Source organism: Oncorhynchus masou, chromosome 11, assembly GCF_036934945.1.
Source record: "Oncorhynchus masou masou isolate Uvic2021 chromosome 11, UVic_Omas_1.1, whole genome shotgun sequence".
Taxonomy (NCBI): Eukaryota; Metazoa; Chordata; class Actinopteri; order Salmoniformes; family Salmonidae; genus Oncorhynchus; species Oncorhynchus masou.
This window is the reverse complement of record NC_088222.1, coordinates 3,346,092-3,360,535: the sequence shown is the minus strand read 5'-3', so window position 1 is coordinate 3,360,535 and position 14,444 is coordinate 3,346,092. Positions and strand designations below refer to the sequence as shown.

At 45.1% G+C, this 14,444-nt stretch overlaps 1 pseudogene; it reads right to left on the bottom strand.

The window, feature by feature from the left end:
* Positions 1-14,444, bottom strand: part of LOC135548033 (phospholipid phosphatase-related protein type 1-like) — a 134,396-nt pseudogene that overhangs the window by 88,238 nt on the left and 31,714 nt on the right.

The following is a 14,444-nucleotide window of genomic DNA, read 5'->3' as shown; positions in this document are numbered from 1 at the left end:
ACTACAGTCTAGGGGGGATGACTATATAATACTACAGTCTAGGATGGCTGACTACAGAATACTACAGTCTAGGGGGGATGACTATAGAATACTACAGTCTAGGATGGATGACTATATAATACTACAGTCTAGGATGGCTGACTACAGAATACTACAGTCTAGGGGGGATGACTACAGAATACTACAGTCTAGGGGGATGACTATAGAATACTACAGTCTAGGATGGCTGACTATATAATACTACAGTCTAGGGGGATGACTATATAATACTATAGTATAGGATGGCTGACTATATAATACTACAGTCTAGGATGGATGACTATATAATACTACAGTCTAGGATGGCTGACTATAGAATACTACAGTCTAGGATGGCTGACTATAGAATACTACAGTCTAGGATGGATGACTATATAATACTACAGTCTAGGATGGCTGACTATATAATACTACAGTCTAGGATGGCTGACTATAGAATACTACAGTCTAAGGGGGATGACTATAGAATACTACAGTCTAGGATGGCTGACTATAGAATACTACAGTCTAGGATGGCTGACTATAGAATACTACAGTCTAGGATGGCTGACTATATAATACTACAGTCTAGGATGGCTGACTATAGAATACTACAGTCTAGGATGGCTGACTACAGAATACTACAGTCTAGGATGGCTGACTATATAATACTACAGTCTAGGATAGCTGACTATATAATACTACAGTCTAGGATGGCTGACTATATAATACTACAGTCTAGGATGGATGACTATATAATACTACAGTCTAGGATGGCTGACTACAGAATACTACAGTCTAGGGGGGATGACTATATAATACTACAGTCTAGGATGGCTGACTATATAATACTACAGTCTAGGATGGCTGACTATATAATACTACAGTCTAGGATGGCTGACTATAGAATACTACAGTCTAGGATGGATGACTATATAATACTACAGTCTAGGATGGCTGACTATATAATACTACAGTCTAGGATGGCTGACTATAGAATACTACAGTCTAGGGGGGATGACTATAGAATACTACAGTCTAGGATGGCTGACTATAGAATACTACAGTCTAGGATGGCTGACTATAGAATACTACAGTCTAGGATGGCTGACTATATAATACTACAGTCTAGGATGGCTGACTATAGAATACTACAGTCTAGGATGGCTGACTATATAATACTACAGTCTAGGATGGCTGACTACAGAATACTACAGTCTAGGATGGCTGACTATATAATACTACAGTCTAGGATGGCTGACTATAGAATACTACAGTCTAGGGGGGATGACTATAGAATACTACAGTCTAGGATGGCTAACTATAGAATACTACAGTCTAGGATGGCTAACTATATAATACTACAGTCTAGGATGGCTGACTATAGAATACTACAGTCTAGGGGGGATGACTATAGAATACTACAGTCTAGGATGGCTGACTACAGAATACTACAGTCTAGGATGGCTGACTATAGAATACTACAGTCTAGGATGGATGACTATATAATACTACAGTCTAGGATAGCTGACTACAGAATACTACAGTCTAGGATGGCTGACTACAGAATACTACAGTCTAGGATGGCTGACTATAGAATACTACAGTCTAGGGGGGATGACTATAGAATACTACAGTCTAGGTTAGCTGACTATATAATACTACAGTCTAGGATGGCTGACTATATAATACTACAGTCTAGGATGGCTGACTACAGAATACTACAGTCTAGGATGGATGACTATATAATACTACAGTCTAGGATGGCTGACTACAGAATACTACAGTCTAGGATGGCTGACTATAGAATACTACAGTCTAGGATGGATGACTATATAATACTACAGTCTAGGATGGCTGACTATAGAATACTACAGTCTAGGATGGATGACGATATAATACTACAGTCTAGGATGGCTGACTATAGAATACTACAGTCTAGGATGGCTGACTATAGAATACTACAGTCTAGGATGGATGACTACAGAATACTACAGTCTAGGATGGCTGACTATATAATACTACAGTCTAGGATGGATGACTATATAATACTACAGTCTAGGATGGCTGACTATAGAATACTACAGTCTAGGATGGATGACTATATAATACTACAGTCTAGGATGGCTGACTACAGAATACTACAGTCTAGGATGGATGACTATATAATACTACAGTCTAGGATGGCTGACTATAGAATACTACAGTCTAGGATGGATGACTATATAATACTACATTCTAGGATGGCTGACTATAGAATACTACAGTCTAGGATGGATGACTATATAATACTACAGTCTAGGATGGCTGACTACAGAATACTACAGTCTAGGGGGGATGACTATATAATACTACAGTCTAGGATGGCTGACTATATAATACTACAGTCTAGGATGGATGACTATATAATACTACAGTCTAGGATGGCTGACTATAGAATACTACAGTCTAGGATGGATGACTATATAATACTACAGTCTAGGATGGCTGACTACAGAATACTACAGTCTAGGGGGATGACTATATAATACTACAGTCTAGGATGGCTGACTATATAATACTACAGTCTAGGATGGCTGACTACAGAATACTACAGTCTAGGGGGATGACTATATAATACTACAGTCTAGGATGGCTGACTATATAATACTACAGTCTAGGATGGCTGACTACAGAATACTACAGTCTAGGGGGGATGACTATATAATACTACAGTCTAGGATGGCTGACTACAGAATACTACAGTCTAGGGGGGATGACTATAGAATACTACAGTCTAGGATGGATGACTATATAATACTACAGTCTAGGATGGCTGACTACAGAATACTACAGTCTAGGGGGGATGACTACAGAATACTACAGTCTAGGGGGGATGACTATAGAATACTACAGTCTAGGATGGCTGACTATAGAATACTACAGTCTAGGATGGCTGACTATATAATACTACAGTCTAGGGGGGATGACTATATAATACTATAGTATAGGATGGCTGACTATATAATACTACAGTCTAGGATGGATGACTATATAATACTACAGTCTAGGATGGCTGACTATAGAATACTACAGTCTAGGATGGCTGACTATAGAATACTACAGTCTAGGATGGATGACTATATAATACTACAGTCTAGGATGGCTGACTATATAATACTACAGTCTAGGATGGCTGACTATAGAATACTACAGTCTAAGGGGGATGACTATAGAATACTACAGTCTAGGATGGCTGACTATAGAATACTACAGTCTAGGATGGCTGACTATAGAATACTACAGTCTAGGATGGCTGACTATATAATACTACAGTCTAGGATGGCTGACTACAGAATACTACAGTCTAGGATGGCTGACTACAGAATACTACAGTCTAGGATGGCTGACTATATAATACTACAGTCTAGGATAGCTGACTATATAATACTACAGTCTAGGATGGCTGACTATATAATACTACAGTCTAGGATGGATGACTATATAATACTACAGTCTAGGATGGCTGACTACAGAATACTACAGTCTAGGGGGGATGACTATATAATACTACAGTCTAGGATGGCTGACTATATAATACTACAGTCTAGGATGGCTGACTATATAATACTACAGTCTAGGATGGCTGACTATAGAATACTACAGTCTAGGATGGATGACTATATAATACTACAGTCTAGGATGGCTGACTATATAATACTACAGTCTAGGATGGCTGACTATAGAATACTACAGTCTAGGGGGGATGACTATAGAATACTACAGTCTAGGGGGGATGACTATAGAATACTACAGTCTAGGATGGCTGACTACAGAATACTACAGTCTAGGATGGCTGACTATAGAATACTACAGTCTAGGATGGATGACTATATAATACTACAGTCTAGGATAGCTGACTACAGAATACTACAGTCTAGGATGGCTGACTACAGAATACTACAGTCTAGGATGGCTGACTATAGAATACTACAGTCTAGGGGGGATGACTATAGAATACTACAGTCTAGGTTAGCTGACTATATAATACTACAGTCTAGGATGGCTGACTATATAATACTACAGTCTAGGATGGCTGACTATATAATACTACAGTCTAGGATAGCTGACTACAGAATACTACAGTCTAGGATGGATGACTATAGAATACTACAGTCTAGGATGGCTGACTACAGAATACTACAGTCTAGGATGGCTGACTATATAATACTACAGTCTAGGGGGGATGACTATATAATACTACAGTCTAGGATGGCTGACTACAGAATACTACAGTCTAGGATAGCTGACTATATAATACTACAGTCTAGGGGGGATGACTATAGAATACTACAGTCTAGGGGGATGACTATATAATACTACAGTCTAGGGGGGATGACTATAGAATACTACAGTCTAGGATGACTGACTATATAATACTACAGTCTAGGATGGCTGACTATAGAAAACTACAGTCTAGGGGGGATGACTATAGAATACTACAGTCTAGGGGGATGACTATATAATACTACAGTCTAGGGGGGATGACTATAGAATACTACAGTCTAGGATGACTGACTATATAATACTACAGTCTAGGATGGCTGACTATATAATACTACAGTCTAGGATGGCTGACTACAGAATACTACAGTCTAGGGGGATGACTATATAATACTACAGTCTAGGATGGCTGACTATAGAATACTACAGTCTAGGGGGGATGACTATAGAATACTACAGTCTAGGTTAGCTGACTATATAATACTACAGTATAGGATGGCTGACTATATAATACTACAGTCTAGGATGGATGACTATATAATACTACAGTCTAGGATAGCTGACTACAGAATACTACAGTCTAGGATGGCTGACTATATAATACTACAGTCTAGGATGGCTGACTATATAATACTACAGTCTAGGATGGCTGACTATATAATACTACAGTCTAGGATGGCTGACTATAGAATACTACAGTCTAGGGGGGATGACTATATAATACTACAGTCTAGGGGGATGACTATATAATACTACAGTCTAGGATGGATGACTACCAAATACTACAGTCTAGGATGGATGACTATATAATACTACAGTCTAGGGGGGATGACTATATAATACTACAGTCTAGGATGGCTGACTATATAATACTACAGTCTAGGGGGATGACTATATAATACTACAGTCTAGGATGGATGACTACCAAATACTACAGTCTAGGATGGATGACTATATAATACTACAGTCTAGGGGGGATGACTATATAATACTACAGTCTAGGATGGCTGACTATATAATACTACAGTCTAGGATGGTTGACTATAGAATACTACAGTCTAGGATGGCTGACTATAGAATACTACAGTCTAGGATGGCTGACTATAGAATACTACAGTCTAGGATGGCTGACTATAGAATACTACAGTCTAGGATGGCTGACTATAGAATACTACAGTCTAGGATGGCTGACTATAGAATACTACAGTCTAGGATGGCTGACTATAGAATACTACAGTCTAGGATGGCTGACTATAGAATACTACAGTCTAGGATGGCTGACTATAGAATACTACAGTCTAGGATGGCTGACTATAGAATACTACAGTCTAGGATGGCTGACTATAGAATACTACAGTCTAGGATGGCTGACTATAGAATACTACAGTCTAGGGGGATGACTATATAATACTACAGTCTAGGGGGATGACTATATAATACTACAGTCTAGGGGGATGACTATAGAATACTACAGTCTAGGTTAGCTGAATTAAAACATGGAATGCCCCTCTGCTTAACAGTAAGGAGAGGTAGAAGCAACTTAATCAAGTCGGCTCAGTGTGTTGTGTGGAGTGTAATCCAGGAGTAGCTCAGTGTGTTGTGTGGAGTGTAATCCAGGAGTAGCTCAGTGTGTTGTGTGGAGTGTAATCCAGGAGTAGCTCAGTGTGTTGTGTGGAGTGTAATCCAGGAGTAGCTCAGTGTGTTTTTTTATTTATTTTTATTTATTTCACCTTTATTTAACCAGGTAGGCTAGTTGAGAACAAGTTCTCATTTACAATTGCGACCTGGCCAAGATAAAGCAAAGCAGTTCGACACACACAACAACACAGAGTTACACATGGAGTAAAACAAACATACAGTCAATTACATTTACATTTAACATTTAAGTCATTTAGCAGACGCTCTTATCCAGAGCGACTTACAAATTGGTGAATTCACCTTCTGACATCCAGTGGAACAGCCACTTTACAATAGTGCATCTAAATCATTAAGGGGGGTGAGAAGGATTACTTATCCTATCCTAGGTATTCCTTGAAGAGGTGGGGTTTCAGGTGTCTCCGGAAGGTGGTGATTGACTCCGCTGTCCTGGCGTCGTGAGGGAGTTTGTTCCACCATTGGGGGCCAGAGCAGCGAACAGTTTTGACTGGGCTGAGCGGGAACTGTACTTCCTCAATGGTAGGGAGGCGAGCAGGCCAGAGGTGGATGAACGCAGTGCCCTTGCTTGGGTGTAGGGCCTGATCAGAGCCTGGAGGTACTGCGGTGCCGTTCCCTCACAGCTCCGTAGGCAAGCACCATGGTCTTGTAGCGGATGCGAGCTTCAACTGGAAGCCAGTGGAGAGAGCGGAGGAGCGGGGTGACGTGAGAGAACTTGGGAAGGTTGAACACCAGACGGGCTGCGGCGTTCTGGATGAGTTGTAGGGGTTTAATGGCACAGGCAGGGAGCCCAGCCAACAGCGAGTTGCAGTAATCCAGACGGGAGATGACAAGTGCCTGGATTAGGACCTGCGCCGCTTCCTGAGTGAGGCAGGGTCGTACTCTGCGGATGTTGTAGAGCATGAACCTACAGGAACGGGCCACCGCCACTTGTTTAAACTGTTTAAACTTGTTTAAACTGTCAATAATACAGTTTAAACAAGTCTAAATACGATGTGAGCAAATGAGGTGAGATAAGGGAGGGAAAGGCAAAAAAAGGCCATGGTGGCAAAGTAAATACAATATAGCAAGTAAAACACTGGAATGGTAGATTTGCAGTGGAAGAATGTGCAAAGTAGAAATAAACATAATGGGCAAAGGAGGAAAATAAATAAATTAAATACAGTAGGGAAAGAGGTAGTTGTTTGGGCTAAATTATAGGTGGGCTGTGTAGAGTGTATTCCAGGAATAGCTCAGTGTGTTGCTCAGCGTTTTGCAAGTGGTGCGTGCATATGTATTCACCCCCTTTGCTATGAAGGCCATAAATAAGATATGTTGCAAACAATTATCTTCAGAAGTCATATAATTAGTTAAATAAAGTCCACCGGTGTGCAATCTAAGTGTCACATGATCTGTCACATGATCTCAGTGTATACACACCTGTTCTGAACGGCCCCAGAGGCTCCAGAGTCTGCAACACCACTAAGCAAGGGGCAACACCACTAAGCAAGGGGCAACACCACTAAGCAAGGGGCAACACCACTAAGCAAGGGGCAACACCACTAAGCAAGGGGCAACACCACTAAGCAAGGGGCAACACCACTAAGCAAGGGGCAACACCACTAAGCAAGGGGCAACACCACTAAGCAAGGGGCAACACCACCAAGCAAGGGGCAACACCACTAAGCAAGGGCAACACCACTAAGCAAGGGGCAACACCACTAAGCAAGGGGCAACACCACTAAGCAAGGGGCAACACCACTAAGCAAGGGGCAACACCACTAAGCAAGGGGCAACACCACTAAGCAAGGGGCAACACCACTAAGCAAGGGGCAACACCACTAAGCAAGGGGCAACACCACTAAGCAAGGGGCAACACCACTAAGCAAGGAGCAACACCACTAAGCAAGGGGCAACACCACTAAGCAAGGGGCAACACCACTAAGCAAGGGGCAACACCACTAAGCAAGGAGCAACACCACTAAGCAAGGAGCAACACCACTAAGCAAGGGCAACACCACTAAGCAAGGAGCAACACCACTAAGCAAGGAGCAACACCACTAAGCAAGGGGCAACACCACCAAGCAAGGAGCAACACCACTAAGCAAGGGGCACCACCACTAAGCAAGGAGCAACACCACTAAGCAAGGAGCACCACCAAGCAAGGGGCACCACCACTAAGCAAGGGGCAACACCACCAAGCAAGGGGCACCACCAAGCAAGGAGCAACACCACTAAGCAAGGGGCAACACCACCAAGCAAGGGGCAACACCACTAAGCAAGGAGCAACACCACTAAGCAAGGAGCACCACCAAGCAAGGGGCAACACCACTAAGCAAGGGGCAACACCACCAAGCAAGGAGCAACACCACTAAGCAAGGAGCACCACCAAGCAAGGGGCAACACCACTAAGCAAGGAGCAACACCACTAAGCAAGGAGCACCACCACTAAGCAAGGAGCACCACTAAGCAAGGGGCAACACCACTAAGCAAGGGGCAACACCACTAAGCAAGGGGCAACACCACTAAGCAAGGGGCAACACCACTAAGCAAGGGGCAACACCACTAAGCAAGGGGCAACACCACTAAGCAAGGGGCAACACCACTAAGCAAGGAGCAACACCACTAAGCAAGGGGCAACACCACTAAGCAAGGGGCAACACCACTAAGCAAGGGGCAACACCACTAAGCAAGGAGCAACACCACTAAGCAAGGAGCAACACCACTAAGCAAGGGGCAACACCACTAAGCAAGGAGCAACACCACTAAGCAAGGAGCAACACCACTAAGCAAGGGGCAACACCACCAAGCAAGGAGCAACACCACTAAGCAAGGGGCACCACCACTAAGCAAGGAGCAACACCACTAAGCAAGGAGCACCACCAAGCAAGGGGCACCACCACTAAGCAAGGGGCAACACCACTAAGCAAGGGGCACCACCAAGCAAGGAGCAACACCACTAAGCAAGGGGCAACACCACCAAGCAAGGGGCAACACCACTAAGCAAGGAGCAACACCACTAAGCAAGGAGCACCACCAAGCAAGGGGCAACACCACTAAGCAAGGGGCAACACCACCAAGCAAGGAGCAACACCACTAAGCAAGGAGCACCACCAAGCAAGGGGCAACACCACTAAGCAAGGAGCAACACCACTAAGCAAGGAGCACCACCACTAAGCAAGGAGCACCACTAAGCAAGGGGCAACACCACCAAGCAAGGGGCAACACCAAGCAAGGAGCACCACCAAGCAAGCTGCACTGTGAAGACCAAGGAGCACCACCAAGCAAGGGGCACTGTGAAGACCAAGGAGCACCACCAAGCAAGGGGCACTGTGAAGACCAAGGGGCAACACCAAGCAAGGGGCACTGTGAAGACCAAGGGGCAACACCAAGCAAGGGGCACTGTGAAGACCAAGGAGCCCTCCAAACAGGTCAGGAACCAAGTTGTGGAGAAGTATAGATCAGTTTTGGGTTATAGAAAAATATCAGAAACTTTGAACATCCCACGGAGCTCCATTAAATACATTATTCAAAAATGGAAAGAATATGGCACCACAACAAACCTGTCGAGAGAGAGGGCCGCCCACCAGGCAAGGAGGGCATTAATCAGAGAGGCAACAAAGAGACCAAAGATAACCTGATGTCGCTGCAAAGTTCCACAGCAGAGATTGGAGTATCTGTCCATAGGACCACTTTAAGATGTACACTCCACAGAGCTGAGCTTTACGGAAGAATGGCCAGAGAACAATTAAATACACGTTTGGTGTTTGCCAAAAGGCAAGACTCCTCAAACATATGGAAGAAGGTACTCTGGTCAGATGAGACTAAAATTCAGTACATTGTAGAGTAATATTGAAGACATCAAAACTATGAAATAACACACATGGAATCATGTAGTAACCAAAAAAGTGTTAAACAAATCCAAATATATTTTTATATTCTTCAAAGTAGCCACCCTTTGCCTTGATGACAGATTTGTATACTCTTGGCATTCTTTCAACCAGCTTCACAAGTCCTCAACTGGCAGCTTCATTAAATAGTACCTGTAAAACACCAGTCTCTCAATGTCAACAGTGAAGAGGAGACTCCGGGATGCTGGCCTTCTCGGCAGAGTTCCTCTGTCCAGTCTCAATGTCAACAGTGAAGAGGAGACTCCGGGATGCTGGCCTTCTAGGCAGAGTTCCTCTGTCCAGTCTCAATGTCAACAGTGAAGAGGAGACTCCGGGATGCTGGCCTTCTAGGCAGAGTTCCTCTGTCCAGTCTCAACGTCAACAGTGAAGAGGAGACTCCGGGATGCTGGCCTTCTAGACAGAGTTCCTCTGTCCAGTCTCAACATCAACAGTGAAGAGGAGACTCCGGGATGCTGGCCTTCTAGGCAGAGTTCCTCTGTCCAGTCTCAACATCAACAGTGAAGAGGAGACTCCGGGATGCTGGCCTTCTAGGCAGAGTTCCTCTGTCCAGTCTCAATGTCAACAGTGAAGAGGAGACTCCGGGATGCTGGCCTTCTAGGCAGAGTTCCTCTGTCCAGTCTCAACGTCAACAGTGAAGAGGAGACTCCGGGATGCTGGCCTTCTAGACAGAGTTCCTCTGTCCAGTCTCAACATCAACAGTGAAGAGGAGACTCCGGGATGCTGGCCTTCTAGGCAGAGTTCCTCTGTCCAGTCTCAACATCAACAGTGAAGAGGAGACTCCGGGATGCTGGCCTTCTAGGCAGAGTTCCTCTGTCCAGTCTCAATGTCAACAGTGAAGAGGAGACTCCGGGATGCTGGCCTTCTAGGCAGAGTTCCTCTGTCCAGTCTCAACATCAACAGTGAAGAGGAGACTCCGGGATGCTGGCCTTCTAGGCAGAGTTCCTCTGTCCAGTCTCAATGTCAACAGTAAAGAGGCGACTCCGGGATGCTGGCCTTCTAGTCAGAGTTCCTCTGTCCAGTCTCAACATCAACAGTGAAGAGGAGACTCCGGGATGCTGGCCTTCTAGGCAGAGTTCCTCTGTCCAGTCTCAATGTCAACAGTGAAGAGGAGACTCCGGGATGCTGGCCTTCTAGGCAGAGTTCCTCTGTCCAGTCTCAACGTCAACAGTGAAGTGGAGACTCCGGGATGCTGGCCTTCTAGGCAGAGTTCCTCTGTCCAGTCTCAACATCAACAGTGAAGAGGAGACTCCGGGATGCTGGCCTTCTAGGCAGAGTTCCTCTGTCCAGTCTCAACATCAACAGTGAAGAGGAGACTCCGGGATGCTGGCCTTCTAGGCAGAGTTCCTCTGTCCAGTCTCAATGTCAACAGTGAAGAGGAGACTCTGGGATGCTGGCCTTCTAGGCAGAGTTCCTCTGTTCAGTCTCAACATCAACAGTGAAGAGGCGACTCCGGGATGCTGGCCTTCTAGGCAGAGTTCCTGTGTCCAGTCTCAATGTCAACAGTGAAGAGGAGACTCCGGGATGCTGGCCTTCTAGTCAGAGATCATCTGTCCAGTCTCAATGTCAACAGTGAAGAGGTGACTCCGGGATGCTGGCCTTCTAGGCAGCTCAACATCTTATTCACATAGAGTTAATCAGGCTTTTGATTGTGGCCTGTGAAATGTTGTCCCACTATATATATACACAAAGATGAATAGAGAGACATTAAGCTGTGATTTCAATGAAATTGTCGCCCTCCTCCTATTCCCCGACACAGAGCCTCATCATGCCTCTATATAATAACGTTCTAGTTGCCTACTCGCAGAATCTATAGCTTGGTAAACACAGCTATGGAAAGATGACAGAGAGGAAACAGAAGATTTAGAGAGACCAAGAGAGAGGAGAGAGAGACGGTGGGGTGAGAGGAGACAGAGGGGGAGGGAGGAGAGAAAATGGAGAGGAGGAGGGAGGAGAGGAGACAGAGGAGTGAGAGGAGAGAGAGGAGAGAGGGGAGTGAGAGGGGGTGGGGAGAGAGAGATGGAGAAGGGAAGGGAGGAGAGGAGACAGAGGGGAGGGAGGAGAGGAGAGAGAAGAGATGGAGAGGAGGTAGGAGAGGAGATAGGGCAGAAGGGAGAAGAGGAGATAGCGAGAGGGGGAGGGAGGAGAGAGAGTGTGAATTGAGAAAGAGAGAAGAGAAAATAATTGACAGAATGGTGAATGCGATACGCAAAGCATGTCGTTCTTCTCCAAGCCAAAGGCTTTGATGTACAGCATCTCAAGATGGTTCACTGTGATTAAAAGGCTTTGGCAGAACTGTTAATTAAATATGGAGCTGGGGCTGAAAACATTGTCTCAAACAGACACAAAGAGAGAGACAGAGAGCGGGGGTGAGAGAGTGTGAGAGAGAGAATGAGAGAGAGAGAGAGAGAGGGAGAGAGAGAGAGAGGGAGGGTGAGAGTGCGTGAGAGAGGGAGAGAGAGAGAGAGAGAGAGAGAGAGAGAGAGAGGGGTGGGGTGAGAGAGAGAGAGAGAGAGAGGAGGGTGAGAGAGTGTGTGAGAGAGGAGAGAGAGAGAGAGAGAGAGAGAGAGAGAGAGAGAGGGGGTGAGAGAGAGAGAGGAGGGGTGAGAGAATGTTCCTAAATCGACTTAACTCTACATGTGCTAGAAAAATTATAATACCAAACACACACACACACACACACACAGTACAGCCCTCACTGAGACAGACAGACAGACTTACCTCTATGATCACTGAACAACCTGTTATTAGGTAACACCAGACAGACGGACAGACAGTCTTACCTCTACGAAGATGAAACATGGGATGATGGAGTAACTGCGCTGTGTGTTGTCAGACGCCATGGTGTCTCAGTCGGAGTTCCTCTACAAGAGGGAAAGGAGACGGATGTTAATATACACACTTCCTCGAGTCGGGAATTCATCTCAAGACATAAACTGATTGGACAAGACAAAGAGATACAAAACACAATCAGACAGGACAGAGGGGCTCCATGTGAACAACACACGGGATAGAGGGTCTTCATGTGAACACCACACATGACAGAGGGGCTTCATGTGAACAACACATAGGATAGAGGAGCTTCATGTGAACAACACACAGGATAGAGGGGCTTCATGTGAACAACACACAGGATAGAGGGGCTTCATGTGAACAACACACAGTTAACCAAGTCAACAAACAGGTCACTGACCATCTCGAATCCCACCGTACCTTCTCCGCTATGCAATCTGGTTTCCGAGCCGGTCACGGGTGCACCTCAGCTACACTCAAGGTACTAAACGATATCATAACCGCCATCGATAAAAGACAGTACTGTGCAGCCGTCTTCATCGACCTTGCCAAGGCTTTCGACCGTGTCAATCACCATATTCTTATCGGCAGACTCAGTAGCCTCGGTTTTTCGGATGACTGCCTTGCCTGGTTCACCAATTACTTTGCAGACAGAGTTTAGTGTGTCAAATCGGAGGGTCTGCTGTCCGGTCCTCTGGCAGTCTCTATGGGGGTGCCACAGGGTTCAATTCTCGGGCCGACTCTTTTCTCTGTATATATCAATGATGTTGCTCTTGCTGCGGGCGATTCCCTGATCCACCTCTACGCAGACGACACCATTCTATATACTTTCGGCCCGTCATTGGACACTATGCTATCTAACCTCCAAATGAGTTTCCCTGCCATACAACACTCCTTCCGCGGCCTCCAACTGCTCTTAAACGCTAGTAAAACCAAATGTATGCTTTTCAACCGATCACTGCCTGCACCCGCATGCCCGACTAGCATCACCACACTGGATGGTTCCGACCTTGAATATGTGGACACATATAAGTACCTAGGTGTCTGGCTAGACTGCAAACTCTCCTTCCAGACCCATATCAAACATCTCCAATCGAAAATCAAATCAAGAGTCGGCTTTCTATTCCGTAACAAAGCCTCCTTCACTCACGCTGCCAAGCTTACCCTAGTAAAACTGACTATCCTACCTATCCTCGACTTCAGCAATGTCATCTACAAAATTGCTTCCAACACTCTTCTCAGCAAACTGGATGCAGTTTATCACAGTGCCATCCGTTTTGTCACTAAAGCACCTTATACCACCCACCACTGCGACTTGTATGCTTTAGTCGGCTGGCCCTCGCTACATATTCGTCGCAAGACCCACTGGCTCCAGGTCATCTACAGGGCCATGCTAGGTAAAGCTCCGCCTTATCTCAGTTCACTGGTCACGATGGCAACACCCATCCGTAGCACGCGCTCCAGCAGGTGTATCTCACTGATCATCCCTAAAGCCAACACCTCATTCGGCCGCCTTTCGTTCCAGTACTCTGCTGCCTGTGACTGGAACGAATTGCAAAAATCGCTGAAGTTGGAGACTTTTATCTCCCTCACCAACTTCAAACATCAGCTATCTGAGCAGCTAACCGATCGCTGCAGCTGTACATAATCTATTGGTAAATAACCCACCCATTTTCACCTACCTCATAACACAGTTTTTATTTATTTACTTTTCTGCTCTTTTGCACACCAATATCTCTACCTGTACATGATCATCTGATCATTTATCACTCCAGTGTTAATCTGCAATATTGTAATTATTCGCCTACCTCCTCATGCCTTTTGCACACA